This window comes from Durio zibethinus, chromosome 8 (assembly GCF_047325235.1).
Source record: "Durio zibethinus cultivar Kanyao isolate XHJ-2024 chromosome 8, ASM4732523v1, whole genome shotgun sequence".
In the NCBI taxonomy this organism is placed as follows: domain Eukaryota; kingdom Viridiplantae; phylum Streptophyta; class Magnoliopsida; order Malvales; family Malvaceae; genus Durio; species Durio zibethinus.
In genome coordinates, this window is record NC_143169.1 from 29,022,596 (window position 1) to 29,036,750 (window position 14,155).

A 14,155-nucleotide genomic window follows, 5' to 3' on the forward strand; every position below is an offset into this window, starting at 1 on the left:
TATAGGTGCAAGGGCTCTAGATAAACCTAGACATAGGCCAGGTGCATGGGTGTAGAACCTTCTAGAAGAGCTAGATACAAAAATGGGTATGGTTACTATAACACCAGGTAGGGAAGCTTATGGAAGACCTGAGGCATAGGTACTTTGTGAGAGAGCCTAGAACTTTCTGGACCTAGTGCGTCATAGAGTGTCTGGAACTAGCTTATTTCTAGAAATTCCCTAGCCAACCTTGTATATGTCTAGGGGCCTTGGAATACTTTATAATGTATATAAAAGCCATACACTTGTCCCCTTGGTGACCACCAAGGCCATAGGGGCTTAAGTATAAATAGGGGTGCCCCTTCCCCGATTAGACCAACTTATGAGCTAGTGAACTTGTGAACCCACAAAGCTACTCAAGCACATTTGTACATAAGCCATATTTTTCCAGCAATAGAAACGATCTTGTATTCTTTTACCAATGCCTTCTTAGTGTACTATAGTGTTCAATTTCTTGAGGGCCTAATTAGTCCTTGGTGAGTGGCATGCTTACTCAACCTGGTTAAAGACTGACTTACGCATACATGATTAGTATTTTCCTATCAAAGGTTGCATGGTTGCAAAGCTTAAGACCAAAGCCGGTGATAGTTGGTATGAAAGCACAGTTTAGTGTGTGACCCCAATCCAAGACAATGTTTACTTCCAGAATGAGCCATCAGCACACTGAAGGTGAAAGGCTTGTAAGACATGCATTACTAAAAAGGGTAAGAAAGGCACTAGTAGGGACATAATCTCAGCCTTTGATACCTAGTTGGCCAAGGTGAAGTTGGTAATGGCTAAAATATGGGACAATTATAAAGATTAAAATGAAAGAATTGGTCTCGGTTGGAAAAGAGATAATGAAAGAGATAAAGCAAACTCTTTCCAAAGAAATCAAAAGCCTTACCCATAAAAACTCTACCCTAAAAGCCTTGGTAGAGGCCATGAGGGAGGAGATGGAGTAGCCTAAGAGAACCCTCTTCGTATGTGAGGCAATCGTAGAGGGAGGTATACTTGTGATAACTCTTAGGACTAGGGTAGAGGTTCCTAAGCCTAATGAGTTCAAGGGGACATGGTCTGCAAAGGATGTAGATAACTTCTTATAGGGCACAGAGTAGTATTTCCATGCAATGGGTATTGAAGGGGATGCTACTAAGGTAAACACCACCTCTATGTATCTTGTAAACATCACACTTCTATGGTGGCATTGTAGGTCCAAAGAGACCAGGCACAGGGGTACTACCATTGGAAAGTGGGAGGAGTTCCAAAGGGAGTTTAGGCAATAGTTTTACCCATAATATGTTGTATAGGTTGCACTCGCCAATCTATGATGGCTCACCCAATATGGAGAGGTGTGTGACTATGTTCTAGAGTTCTCAAAACTTATGCTCTGAATTCCTAACCTTGGGGAGGATGGGGCACTTTACACATTTATGGATAGGCTTAAGCCATGAGCTAAGCAAGAGCTAATAAGGATGGGTGTCCAAGACTTCACTCGAGCTATGATTACTATTGAATCCTTTATGGAATTCAATAAAGGTGACAAGTTTGAGTCTTCCAAACCCAAAGGCAAGGGCAAAGGTGGGGGAGACAAGGACAAGAGTAGCAGTGGTAAGACACTAATGCATAAATAGAAGTCCTTTAAGGAGGGAGACAAAAAAAAGAACAAATGGCCAGTGATAAGGGATGGACCCATGACCAATTTTTTGTGTGATGGTCAACACCGAGCCAAGGATTGCCCTAATAAAGCCAAGCTTATGGCTATCATCAAGGGATACAAGGAGCAACCTAAGTAGGAGGGACTAAAACTTGGTTCGATCATGCTAAGTTCTATATTAGCAAAAAAGAGCCACAAGAGAAAGAGGCTCATGTTCATCAAAATCTCAATTGCAGGGAAGTGCTTGAAAGCCTTGGTGGACACAAATACATCTGATCTCTTCATGTTCAAAGGAATGGTGAAAAGACTATGACTCAAGTTCAAGAAAAAGGTGGGATGGATCAAGACCATTAACTCCAAAGAAGTTCTGATCATTGGCATGGCATAAGGAATTGAGTTACAACTTGGAGTGTGGAAAAGCAAGGAATCCATTGATGTAATCCTTCTTGATGACTATGACTTTGTCGTCGGCTTAGATTTTCTTGATAGGATCAATGCACTCCTTGTTCCCTTCACTAACTACATTTGCATCATGGACCATCGGTGCCATTGTATTGTCCTAGTGAAATGAGAGCAAGGGACCGTAACTAAGGCACTATCTACCATCGAACTTGCCAAGGGCATGCAAAAGGAAGAGCCTAGCTTCTTGGTGGCCCTAAATGAGAATGACCCTCAAGAATCGAATGACAACACCCCCTTGGAGGTGTTGGAGTCCTTCAAGGATGTCATGCTTGCAGAATTGCCCAAGAGACTACCACCTAAAAATGAGGTAGACCACAAGATCAAACCGGTGCTTGATGCCAAGCCACTAGGCCAAGCCTGATAAAAGATGTGACCCCCAAAGCTGAAAGAGCTAAGGAGATATCTCAAAGAGCTTATAGATTTAGGGGTTCATCAGGCCCCCTAAAGCTATATAGGGTGCACCAGTCCTATTTCATGGAAGTATGTTAGGGCCTTATAGATGTGCGTTGACTATCGAGCACTAAACAAGCTCATGATGAAGAACAAGTATCCTATTCCCCTCATTGTTGACTTGTTCAACCAGTTGGGAAGAGCATGGTGGTTTACCAAGGTAGATCTAAGATTCTAAAGGTGATGAACCAAAGACACCATGTGTGACTCACTATAAGGCATAGAGTTCCTAGTAATGCCTTTTGGTCTGATAAACATGCCCATGACATTCTGAATGTTAATGAACAAGGTACTAAAAGCCTTTCTTGATAGATTTGTTATAATGTGCCTTAATGATATTGTTATCTATAACTGATTGCTTGAAGAACATGTGGATCACTTGCGACAAGTGTTCCAAGTACTAAGGGAGAATAAACGATACATAAAAAAAGCGAAATGTTCATTCACCCAGCATGAGGTCTCATTCTTAGGCCATATTGTGGGAAATGGCTAGATCCAGATGAATGGTGATAGGGTCGATGTAATCTAAGAGCGCGAACTACCAACCAAGGTCATAGAGTTGCAATCATTCCTTGGTCTAGCAAATAGCTCTTGACAATTCATAAATGGGTACTTAACCATTATAGCACCCTTGATCGACATGCTTAATAAGGGAAGAGTTTGGGAATAGAGTCCTGAAAGTTAGGATGTCTTCAATCACCTAAAGCAAGCTATCATAGAAGAGCCAGTCTTAGCTCTCCTTAACTACACCAAGCCAAATTATGTATGCACTGATGCATCCAACTTTGCTTTTAACAGTGTGTTGATGCAAGACTGGCATACAATTACCTTTAAGAGTAAAAAGCTTAATGAGATCAAGCATTAATTTACAGTCCAAGAGAAAGAGATGACTACGATGGTGCATTTCTTGCACACATGGAGGCTTGACTTGTTGGGAAGTAAGTTTATGGTGATGACCAACAACATGGCTACCAGTTACTTCCAAAGTCAAAAGAAGCTTACTCCTAAACAAGCTTGCTAGTAAGACTTCCTAGAGCCAAGTTTAATTTTACCATGGAGTACCAGCCAAGAAAGGCCAATGTCATGGTAGATGCACTCAGCCACACGGCTGAACTAGCAATGATTAGTAGGCCAAAGGGTTCCCTACTTGCACATATCAAAAAAGGGCTGATCTAAGATCCCACAGCCAAAACCTTGATTGAGTATGTGAAACAAGGGAAGGCTAGATGGTTTTATTTTGAGGGGGATCTACTCTACACCAAGGGAAACCAACTTTGTCCCACAATTTAACAAGCTATGAAAGGAAATCATAAAGGAGTTTCACAACTCATGATGGGTAGGCCATCTAGGTGTGCACCACACCTTAGCCTTTATTGAGGACCGATATTATTAGACTAGGATAAGGGATGATATGATGGCCTATATTAGAACTTGTCTTGTGTGCTAACAAGACAAGATAGAGCAAAATCTCTAATCGACCTCCTAAAGCCATTGTCAGTTCCCAAACACCCATGAGAGACTGTCTCTATGGACTTTATTATTAGATTACCCAAGGTGGATGGGTATGGCAACATCTTCATAGTGGTGGACCAATTCTCCAAGTATGAAACCTTTATTCTAGCAACTAAGGAATGCCTAATAAAGTAAGCAACTTGATTGTTCCTCAAAACCATAGTTAAGTATTAGGGTGTTCCTTAATCCATCATGATTGATTGAGATGGTTGATTTATCAACAAGTTTTAGAGTGAACTGTTTAGGCTCCAAGGGTCTAACTTGAGGTTTTCTACCACTATGCACCCTTAGATAGATGGTAGACTGAGAGGGTGAATGGCTTCTTGAAGAGGTACCTTTGACATTATGTCAGTGCCTCCTAATGAAATTGGCCCAAATTTTTGGACATAGCTCAATTCTCATACAATCTTTAACAAAGTGACACTATGAATCAAAGACCCTTTGAGATTGTGATAGAGCAGCAGCCATGTGCACCCGGTGTTATTGCCTTGGGGTACATGGGATTGAACCTAGTAGCTTACAAATTTGCCAAAGCATGGCAAGAATAAGTCGATCTAGCTTAAGTGTGTCTACACAAGGCCATGAAGTAATAAAAAAGTAGGTTGATTAATAGTGGAGGAACATGCAGTATCAAGTAGGTGACTCGGTACTAGTTAAGCTACACTTAGTGCTACGGTATCCAGGGATGCACAAGAGGTTTACTCAGGGGTATGAAGGTTTTTTCAAAGTTCTTAAACTAGTAGGCAAGACTACATACAAGCTTGAGCTACTCTTATAGTGAAGGTACATTTGGGTTTTCATGTAAGTATGCTTAAACCCAACCATAAAAACTCAAATGATCCCTTTTAAGGCCAATCAAAGAAAGCATTAATGGGCATTAAGGCCTCTCATGACCGAGAGGTTGAGCGCATCTTAATCAATCACATGGTAGATAGATGTAACAAATGCCTAAGCATGAGTACTTAGTACAATAAAAAAGTTAACCAGATACTAAGATAAGCTAAAAGCCAATTAAATCATTATGGTAGTTCTAGGATTAGGTCGATAGGTTCTACAAAGAATACACAACGAGGGCATCAATGAAACAGATGGGGGAGAATGTCACACCCCCCATGTGCACCATTGAGGCCAAGGCCCAAGCACTAGCGCATGGAGGCCAGACCCTCACTCAAGCACCAGATTACAAGAATGAGTCCTTGCTAGAGTTACCTAATACTAAGCTTGAGGACCATTTAGGATAAGCTTGTAGAAAGCCCTAAAAAAGAGGTGCAAGCATTGTAGGTGTGAAGGCTCTAAATAACCTTGGACACAAGATAGGTGCATGGACATAGAACCTTCTAAAAGAGCCAAATACGAAAATGGGTATGGTTATTGTCACACTAGGCAAGAAAAGCTTCTGGAAGGCCCAAGGTTCAGGCACTTTGTGAGAGAGCCAGGAAACTTTTAGACTCAATGTGCCACAAAGTGTTTGGAACCAATTTTTTTTCTAAAAATTCCCTAACCAACTTTGTATGTGTCTAACGGCCTTACAACCCTCTAGGATGTTTGTTAAAGCCATACATTAGCTCCTTGATAACCACCTAGGCCATTGGGGCTCAAGTATAAATAGGGGTGCCTCCTTTCCTATAGGAGCAACTTATGATCTAATAAGCTTGTGAACCCACAAAGCTATTGAAGCAAATTTGTACATAAGCCACATTGTTTCAGCAAAAAAAAAGATCTTGTATTCTTTTACCAATGCCTTTTTAGTGTGTTATAGTGTTTGATTGTCTCTAGGGTCTGACTAGTCCTTAGTGAGTGGCACACTCAACCTAGTTAAAGACTGACTTAGGCATACATCAATGGTATTTTTCCACCTAAGGCTGTATGATTGCAGGGCTTAAGATCAAAGCCTGTGACACATGCAACTGATGCTACCCAAGATCCCCCAAGAGTAAGTCCCTTAATCGAAAATGTCCCCCTAAAGTGGTGATAATAGAGTTTATGTATGTAGTCCTGGCCAAACCAAGCATTGGTGATGTCATGTTATTGTTACCTGTTGGATGGTAGGGGTAGTCTCATGGCCCTTGCTTATGTTTTTCCCATGCTAAATGGTTATGGCATGGCCTCATACGTTGTTTTCTTTGTTCAATATCGAGTAATCAATTGGATGGGTTATGGATTGGTGTGCATAGATGTTGCCACTTGTACACAATGAGCATATGAATGGTGCTATGATTGTGTATGTTGGTAGGCTTCATGCTCGACGCATCAAATTGTTGACCCATCATCCTCTTCAATCTCCGCCATATGGTCATATACCCTGGAGGCATAATCAGGATCCTATGCTTAATACCTAAATTGATGGAAACTGGATGTCTTGCCATCCCTCATCTGTCTTATGTCCTTAGAGGCAATGCATTAGACCTCAACCATGCTTTGTGTCCCAAGTGTGCCACCCAAACCTCTATGGCCACTTTGGTACACTAGTGTTCGATCATGCTATCAAATGTAAAACATTTTATGGGTGTGGGCTTTTGACATTTGTTCATCCAATGCTATGATTTTATGTGCTCGACATGCATGACACTTGTGCTCCATGTTGGCTCTTTTCGTCGCTCAGTCGATGCATTGAGGCCTATGTAGTGCTAACATCCCAAAGGAATGCTCTACCTAGTTGATCTTGCCATTAGTCATATGCTTATCTCAAAGGCTAAGCCATGCACATTTAAGTACAAACTAATTCAAACTGTGAAATTATGAATGGCTCGTTAAATCAATTATAATTTGTTTGATGGTATTTACTACTAAGATAATTGTAGTAACTCTAAAGCTAATTTGTGCAACAAGCCTCGACTTTTGGAAGGGATGCATTTATTGGATAAAAGCTCAATGCGAGCTTTGCCCATTGCTTTAATGATTCATGATAACTCGATGAATCATACGACCTTTGTATCGGTGACACATCATTCAAATTTTTACTTTATCAACTTTTGATGGTTGGATAGTGGTCTACTACAGTGGTGACAAGTAAAAGAGAATTAAGGTTCGATTCTAGAAAGAAAGCATGAGAAATGCCTACCACATCTATGGAAGACAGCAGGTGTGCTAATTACTCAATCTTGATAAGGGGAGGTAGTGATAATAAATAGCAATACTGGGTTTTATGAGTCTAGTAATTGGAATGAATGCAATCTAAATCCCTTAATAAGGTTTCATTGGAGGGCAAGTCTACTGCTAGTAGGTGTTATAATTCTAGCTCTAATTGCATATATTTAAGTTGATGCAGTTAAAAAGCTCTTGGTTAGAGCTATAGTTAGGTTGTTTGATTCGCCTCATGGTAAGCATGTGTCTACTCATCCCTACTGTCAACAATGTGCTCCTAACCTTAACTGGCTAAGTTGTTTCTCTGATGTTGTTGCTTTGAAGAAATTAGAGTTCTCAAAGTAGCCCAATGCTTGTATACATTAGGATTGGATAACATCATAGGATTTCGATCCTATTGTGTTGGCCTTTGGCATTTGAGTAATGATTAACAAGGACAATCGAAGGCATTTGTATTTCATAGTCAGAGGTGAAATTCTTAGATTTATGAAAAATGAACAATTGTGAAAGCATTTACCAATGATGTTTTCATTAATCAAGAACAAAAGTTAGGGGCTTGAAGACAATCAGATACTATCTTAGTCTTAACCATAAACAATATCAAGTAGGGACTAATGGATGTTACTTTTAGGACTCTACCAACACCTTATGAGAAATTGAAGTCTTTGGGTTCTAAGGGGAGTGTGGTCACAAGGTTGAAACTTAAAAGAATTGATAGAAGGGCACACTAGCAATGGAACCTAGGCATAATTTGACTCAACACAGAGAAACTTCTAGGTCTAGATATAGTAAAGATTACAGATTAGGAGCATTTTTTCTTGATTTTATAGGTGGTGGTGCATGGCCATTCTTAGTTAGTGGAGCAATTTGTCTAGTTAATTTCGTTAACAAATGAGACCTTAGTCTACTAACTAGCTAGAGGTGATGCTTTGTGGCTAGCTTCTTAGAGGGACTATGGCCACTTAGGCCAAGAAAGTTTGAGGCAATAACAAGTTTGTTATGCCTTTAGTTGTTTTGGGCAACATGCCCCACACTGATGTATTCAAGAAATCTATAGCCTTGATTGATAGGCTCAGGTAATCTTTGAAATTTCATCATGATGAGGATAAATCATTGCAATTGTTGGTCTTCAATGAGGAATTCCTAGTAAGCGTGAGTCATCAACTCACGTTGACTATGTCTTTACACTTTGTACACACCACTTGCTGTTTCTACTAATTGAATGGTCTAGTGAAGTGTTCAGATCATAGTGATGTGGATGGTTAACTACCCAGGATGTCATAAAAAGTCCATTAGATCCTATCATTTAGAAGAAGGAAAAGTTTTAACAAGGTTTACATAGGTGAACTTGTGGAAGGATCATTGTTGAAACTTGCTTAATGAATTACCTATGAACCTATTAATAAAACATCAAGGGTGAGGGCAAAGCCACTTCTATGCCTGAACCCATTCTGGCCCTAAGCATCCATGATGGTTGATTTGTTCTGCTTCTTAGGTGACTAAAATGATTAGTATTATTTCCTACAGCCAAATAACAAACCCTCAACACAAATTCAACTATGGAACTGAAATGAAAAAGAGCACATGTGCCATCGCCATCCCATTTGCTTTGCATGCGCGTGCAGTACCTTAACTCTTTTTTTGGTGAAAAACCAAAATGACTCTTGACAATGGATATTTCAGCTCTCACATTAATGAAGAACATAGTAAAATTCAATACTTGGTGTGAATTGCAGAATCCTATGAACCATTGAGTCTTTAAATGCAAGTTATGCCTTAAGCCATTGGCTGAGGGCATGCCTACCTAGGTGTCATGCATTGTTGCCCTTTTTAACCCCCTGCCTATTGGGTTCCAGGTGAAGGCGTGGAAGATGGCCTCCTATGATCTCATTGGTCATGGTTGGCCCAAAAGTGAGTCCTCGACAATGATAACGCCATGACCATTGGTGGTAAATCTCCCAGCATCCCTTGTCTCCAGTGATGTGCTCTTGTTATCCATTTGGACCTTATTGGAAATTTTCCATCACTTAGTTGATGCTTGCATTGCAACCTTACATCAAGCAAGATTATCGATCGAGTTTAAGCATATCAATAAGTACACAAAAAGAAACTTACTAGGATTCGTCTAGTAATGGTGAGTGAATTGGGAAGAGCCTAGCCTGAGAATTGCACACTCATGGTATCCAAATTGTAGTGTGGAAAAACATCCTTCATGGTGGACGAGGCTAAGTCCCCTTAAAAAGGGTGCCAGAAAGGGTGAGAGCCCTATTGTGCTTGGACCCTATCACACCAAGAGCCACTATTTGTGAGTCAGGTAGTTTGGGAATGTAGTCCTAATTAGGTAATAAATTTCATCCAAGGCTAAATACAGGTGAGAGATTGATAGTGAACAAATACTAAAAGGGAAAAATGAAAAGGACTTTGAAAAGAGAGTCAAAGAGTGCTTGAAAATGTGGGGAAAGAAGTAGATGGGGGCTAACGATCACCCCAATTGTATGTAGATAGGTGAAAGTTGGTCCACCAATTAGCTCAAGGTGTGGATCGATATAGGTCATGATGATAGCCCAAGCTCAGGCTTTTGATATGCCTATAGAGACATCATCATCGTAATCACAAAATGTAGCACATGCCATATCAATGTGCTTTAGCACATGTGTGCTCCTAACATCAGCCTATAATTTCCCTATCTAGCCCATCTTGAAACATGGACCAAGGAGTCTGAATGTATGCTAGTCAATGGGCTAGAAAACCCATAAAACACAAGGTAACTAATTTGTAAGATCCCTTATGGGTGTACTGCTAACTAACCTTGATCTTTTGAAAAGGGTTTAAGTGTGAGCATGCCTGTCGAGACCCAAAAGATAGTGAACTATACCTGAGCAAGGTAAAGCCAGAGGAAACTTTGGTGGAGGCCTACAACAATACTGACATGCAAATCTTTCATCTTATTAGCTATAAGGTTAAAAAGACTAATGGAACCATCTAGTAGCTAGTTCCCTCCAAAGTTTCCCTTAGGATAGTTGGAGCCCTTAGCAAGTTCTATTGGGTAAGGTCAATGATTAAAGGCATCAAAGGCATAACATCCTTGACCAATTCTCAAACTTTAAATAGGTAAGATGGTGTGGTTGTTTCATTGAGCTGTGCCATAAAATCAAGAGCTCTGAGTGGGCCATTTTTGGTAAATTGAAATGTCGATGTGGGATGAATCAAAAGTAAGGTTACAGTGCCCAACTATGTATCATCCTAGAACCCATAAAGGATGTTGGTTGATTAAGACAACAGGATTGTGGTCATGGAAGTTAAAATTCGCTAGGGAGTGTTTAATAACTCACCTACCAAATCAAGTAACCTGAAAAGTGGATGCACTTAAGTGCATAACCTATACCTAATTGTCGGGGCAAAGGCCAAGGCCCAATGAGTAGGAAAGTGCAATGATTACTGCAAAACTTAGGGTACAAGTTCTAGCAGAGTAGCCATCAGTGCAAATCTTGGTGGTAATAGCAAATATTCAAATGAGAATGAAAAGGGGAAAAGTTTCATGTGAATGCACTTGCACATGGGTTAGTCAATCCTAAGAGATGAGGGACGCCCATCTCATAGTGCATCCAGTGCGAGCTTCAAAAAGGAATCAGGTTAAAATTCTTGAATCAGGATGTAATGGCTGATGGCAATGTCAGGGAGTCTAAAGACATAGGTAAAGGCCTTGAGAAGAGTTTTATTTTCTCTTTAATGGCCTGCCCACCTTGGAAATAGCTCAGACAAAGACCAAAAGAGTGCCACATGTTGCATAGTGTCTGGTTCACCCTCGATAGCCCCTAAAATTTGGAGAAGCAAGTGCTGTCAGTGCCCAATCATACTAATAATCACATTAAGTCTTTAAAATGAGCAGCTTCTAGTTAATGGAATAATGTAGACAAAAAAAGTCAACAAATTGTATCCATAACCTTAATAAAAGGATTGGCTCAAGGGTTGGGCATAAGGTTCTTAGTTCTAAACCCATCAGCTACCATTGCACTACTTGAGCTATTCCCACAATGAGAGTGGGTCACCGCGTGTCAGCTAGGGGATGAACTAGGAAGAGCTCCCTTAGAGGCCTTCCTTTGGCAATGAACAGTCAACTCAAAATTGATAAGGAGACGGGAAGTCCAATTGTTTAATTAAACCAAAGCATTGTGATGGTCCCTATAGATGCTCAAGCAATGTGATTTCTACCCAGTGCTCTGAATGTCAAAGTGAAGAAATTCAACTAAGCATGAGTAAATAGTAGAAGTAAATGTGACTCTCTTAAGGTAGCCAAATGCCTCATCATCTAATTAGTAATGTGCTTGAATGTATTAATGAGATTCCCACTATCCCTGTCTATTATCCCACTTGTGGTAGCTAAGAGTTCATAGCAACATTGCTTTTTTATCCTTCGATATCAGGTCTTCCTATCATTATGAAGTAGAATTCACCAAGTGTTGCCAATAGGGAACATAAGCTAGGTTTAGACCATTATAAGATAGGTTAGTTTAACCCTATTGATGGCAGCATCACAATAGCAATTCAACCTAGTATCAGTGGAACCATTGATTCACATAATTGATCATTGTGTCATGGGCTCTGAACTTAAGCCTGAATCCATATGGCCTTAGGGCTTGGAATTAAATCCGTATGCCTAAGTTTAACCTATGCAACTAGTGTACAGGTAAACAAGAAGAAGAAAGGGTGGAATATACAAGTTAGAAAACACAACAGAGAATATTGGAATATGTTGTATATTATTGAAGATAGATTGTGTCTAAGGATGTGATGATGTATAACTGAGGGTGGGGTAACCCTCTATTTATAGTTGAGGCTCCTAGCTTTACTTATGGCTAACTCCTAAAATTATGGGATTTACAAGTTTCCTAAAAATCAAGGATTACACATTATTACACAGATTACATGAGGCTTCTCTTGATTTCCAGGGTCAACCGGATCCTCCTACTGAATGCTACCAATCTTAGATGCCTCTGAAAGATTCTAGATTGTCTAGGCTCTTCTGGGTCCACCTAGGTATAGTACGAGCATGTTGCGAGGTTGGTCCTAGATGTGTGAGTAGGCCTGTATGTTTTACGGGCAGTCTGGACTTATCTTCCATGCTTATTGTGCCAACCCTTACAACTATCCCTAGTGCTCGAGCCTTGGTCCCTGGTGCTTGGGCCTGAGTGCTTGGTGTACTCGTCCAGGGCATGACATTCTACCCCACCTAATGGCACAATGCCCTTGTTACATCCTCTTTGTGAAACTACCTATTCTGGTCTTAGAACTACCATAAGTCTTTTACTAGCTTCCAACTCACCTCATTGTCTGGAAGTCCCTTCTAGTGCACCAAGTACTCCTATCTTTACTGGCAGTTCTTCTGTCTCACCTCTCGATTAGCAATAATGCTATGGACCTTTTTTTTACATAAGGCCCTAACTCTCAATGGTGCACACGTCAACTTTGCCTGTCCTAGATCTCCCTCATCCTCATGGAATGGCTTAAGCATGCTAAAATGGAACACTAGGTGTACCCTTGGCTTTGGTGGCATATCCAGCTTGTAGGCAACCTTGCCTACCCTCTTAAGAACTCTAAAAGATCCTTTGTACCTTTGGACTAAATCTTTGTGTGGCACTTTGTGGTGCACAATGGGGTACAGCTTCACCAAAACCAAGTCCCCTACTTGGGACTATATGTCCCTTCCATTCTAGTCTACCCACTTCTTTGACCTCTTCACAACTTTATGTGGACAAACTCTAGCCATGTTGGCTTACTCCTACTAAGCCTTGGAAAACTTTTATATTGCTAGATTGGGCCCTGTATAATCGGTAATGATCAAACTAGGTGTTAGCAGTTGCTAACCTATCACAATCTCAAAAGGACTTTGGTTTGTTTCTTCACTCCTCTACAAGTTGTATGAAAACTGGGTGACATCTAATAGCTTTGGCCAATCCCTTTGCATGGCACTCACACATTGTAGCTTAAACAATCCATTCACTCACTCAGTCTACTTATCGGTCTAAAGATGCATGCTGGTAGAAAAAGTTCAAGTCTAACCCCAATAGCTTGAACAACTCAGTCTAGAGCTACCCTATGAAATGGCCATCCTAATCACTAACAATGGTCCTCAATACTCCTTAGTACTTCACCACATTTTTCAGGAATAAATGGTGTTTCCTATTCGGCTGGGCACTCTTTGGTTGCTAGAATGAAAATCTTCTACTTGGAAAATCTATCCACCACTACCATGATATTCTCAATCCCCTCTATTTTTAGTAGATTGACTATGAAATCTAGAGTGATGTTCTCTTATGGTCGCTCTGGTATCGGCAATGGCTCCAAGAAAGCACCTAGTTTCTTAAGCTCTACCTTGTCCAATTGAGACATAAGACAAATCCTCACATAGGCCTTCACATCCTCCTTCATGTGCAGCCAGTAGTACCATTCCTCTAAAATGCCTAAGCTATGACTCACTCCCAGCTGAGCAGCCCACCTCGAATCATGACACTCTTGCAAAACTTCCCTACAGAGCTTCCCATGCTATAGGACAAATAGCCTATTACCCTTGGTGTACAACAAGTCATCTTGTAACCAAAACTGCCTAGTCTTACTTTGCTTGGCATACTCGATGAGAGCCTTAGCTATAGGATCATGCGTGAGCCTTTCCTTGATATGTGGCACCTAAAACCCTTCTGGTTGGCTAATGGTAGCAAGGTTTGCCTCCCTACTTAGGGCATCAGCCATTGTGTTTGCCTACCCTGGCTTGTACTCCAACCTATAATCAAATTTTGCTACAAAATCCTACTAATGGGCCTACTTGGGGGATAACTTCTTCTGCGTCTAGAAGTAGCTGGTTGCCACATTATCCATTCTAACCATGAACCTTGACCCCAACAGGTAATGTTACCAAGTGTGCAAGCAATGCACCACTGGTATCATCTCCTTCTCCTAGATCGTGTACTTGCGCTT

The 14,155-nt window shown here is 40.7% G+C and overlaps 3 pseudogenes; all 3 read left to right on the forward strand.

Moving 5' to 3' along the window:
* The first annotated feature begins 6,748 nt into the window (after positions 1–6,748).
* Positions 6,749–8,548, forward strand: LOC149517881 (18S ribosomal RNA; annotated as a pseudogene).
* Positions 8,549–8,842: 294 nt separating this feature from the next.
* On the forward strand, positions 8,843–8,997 carry LOC149517882 (5.8S ribosomal RNA; annotated as a pseudogene).
* A 232-nt stretch (positions 8,998–9,229) lies between these two features.
* LOC149517883 (25S ribosomal RNA) lies at positions 9,230–11,836 on the forward strand (annotated as a pseudogene).
* The last annotated feature ends 2,319 nt before the right edge of the window (positions 11,837–14,155 follow it).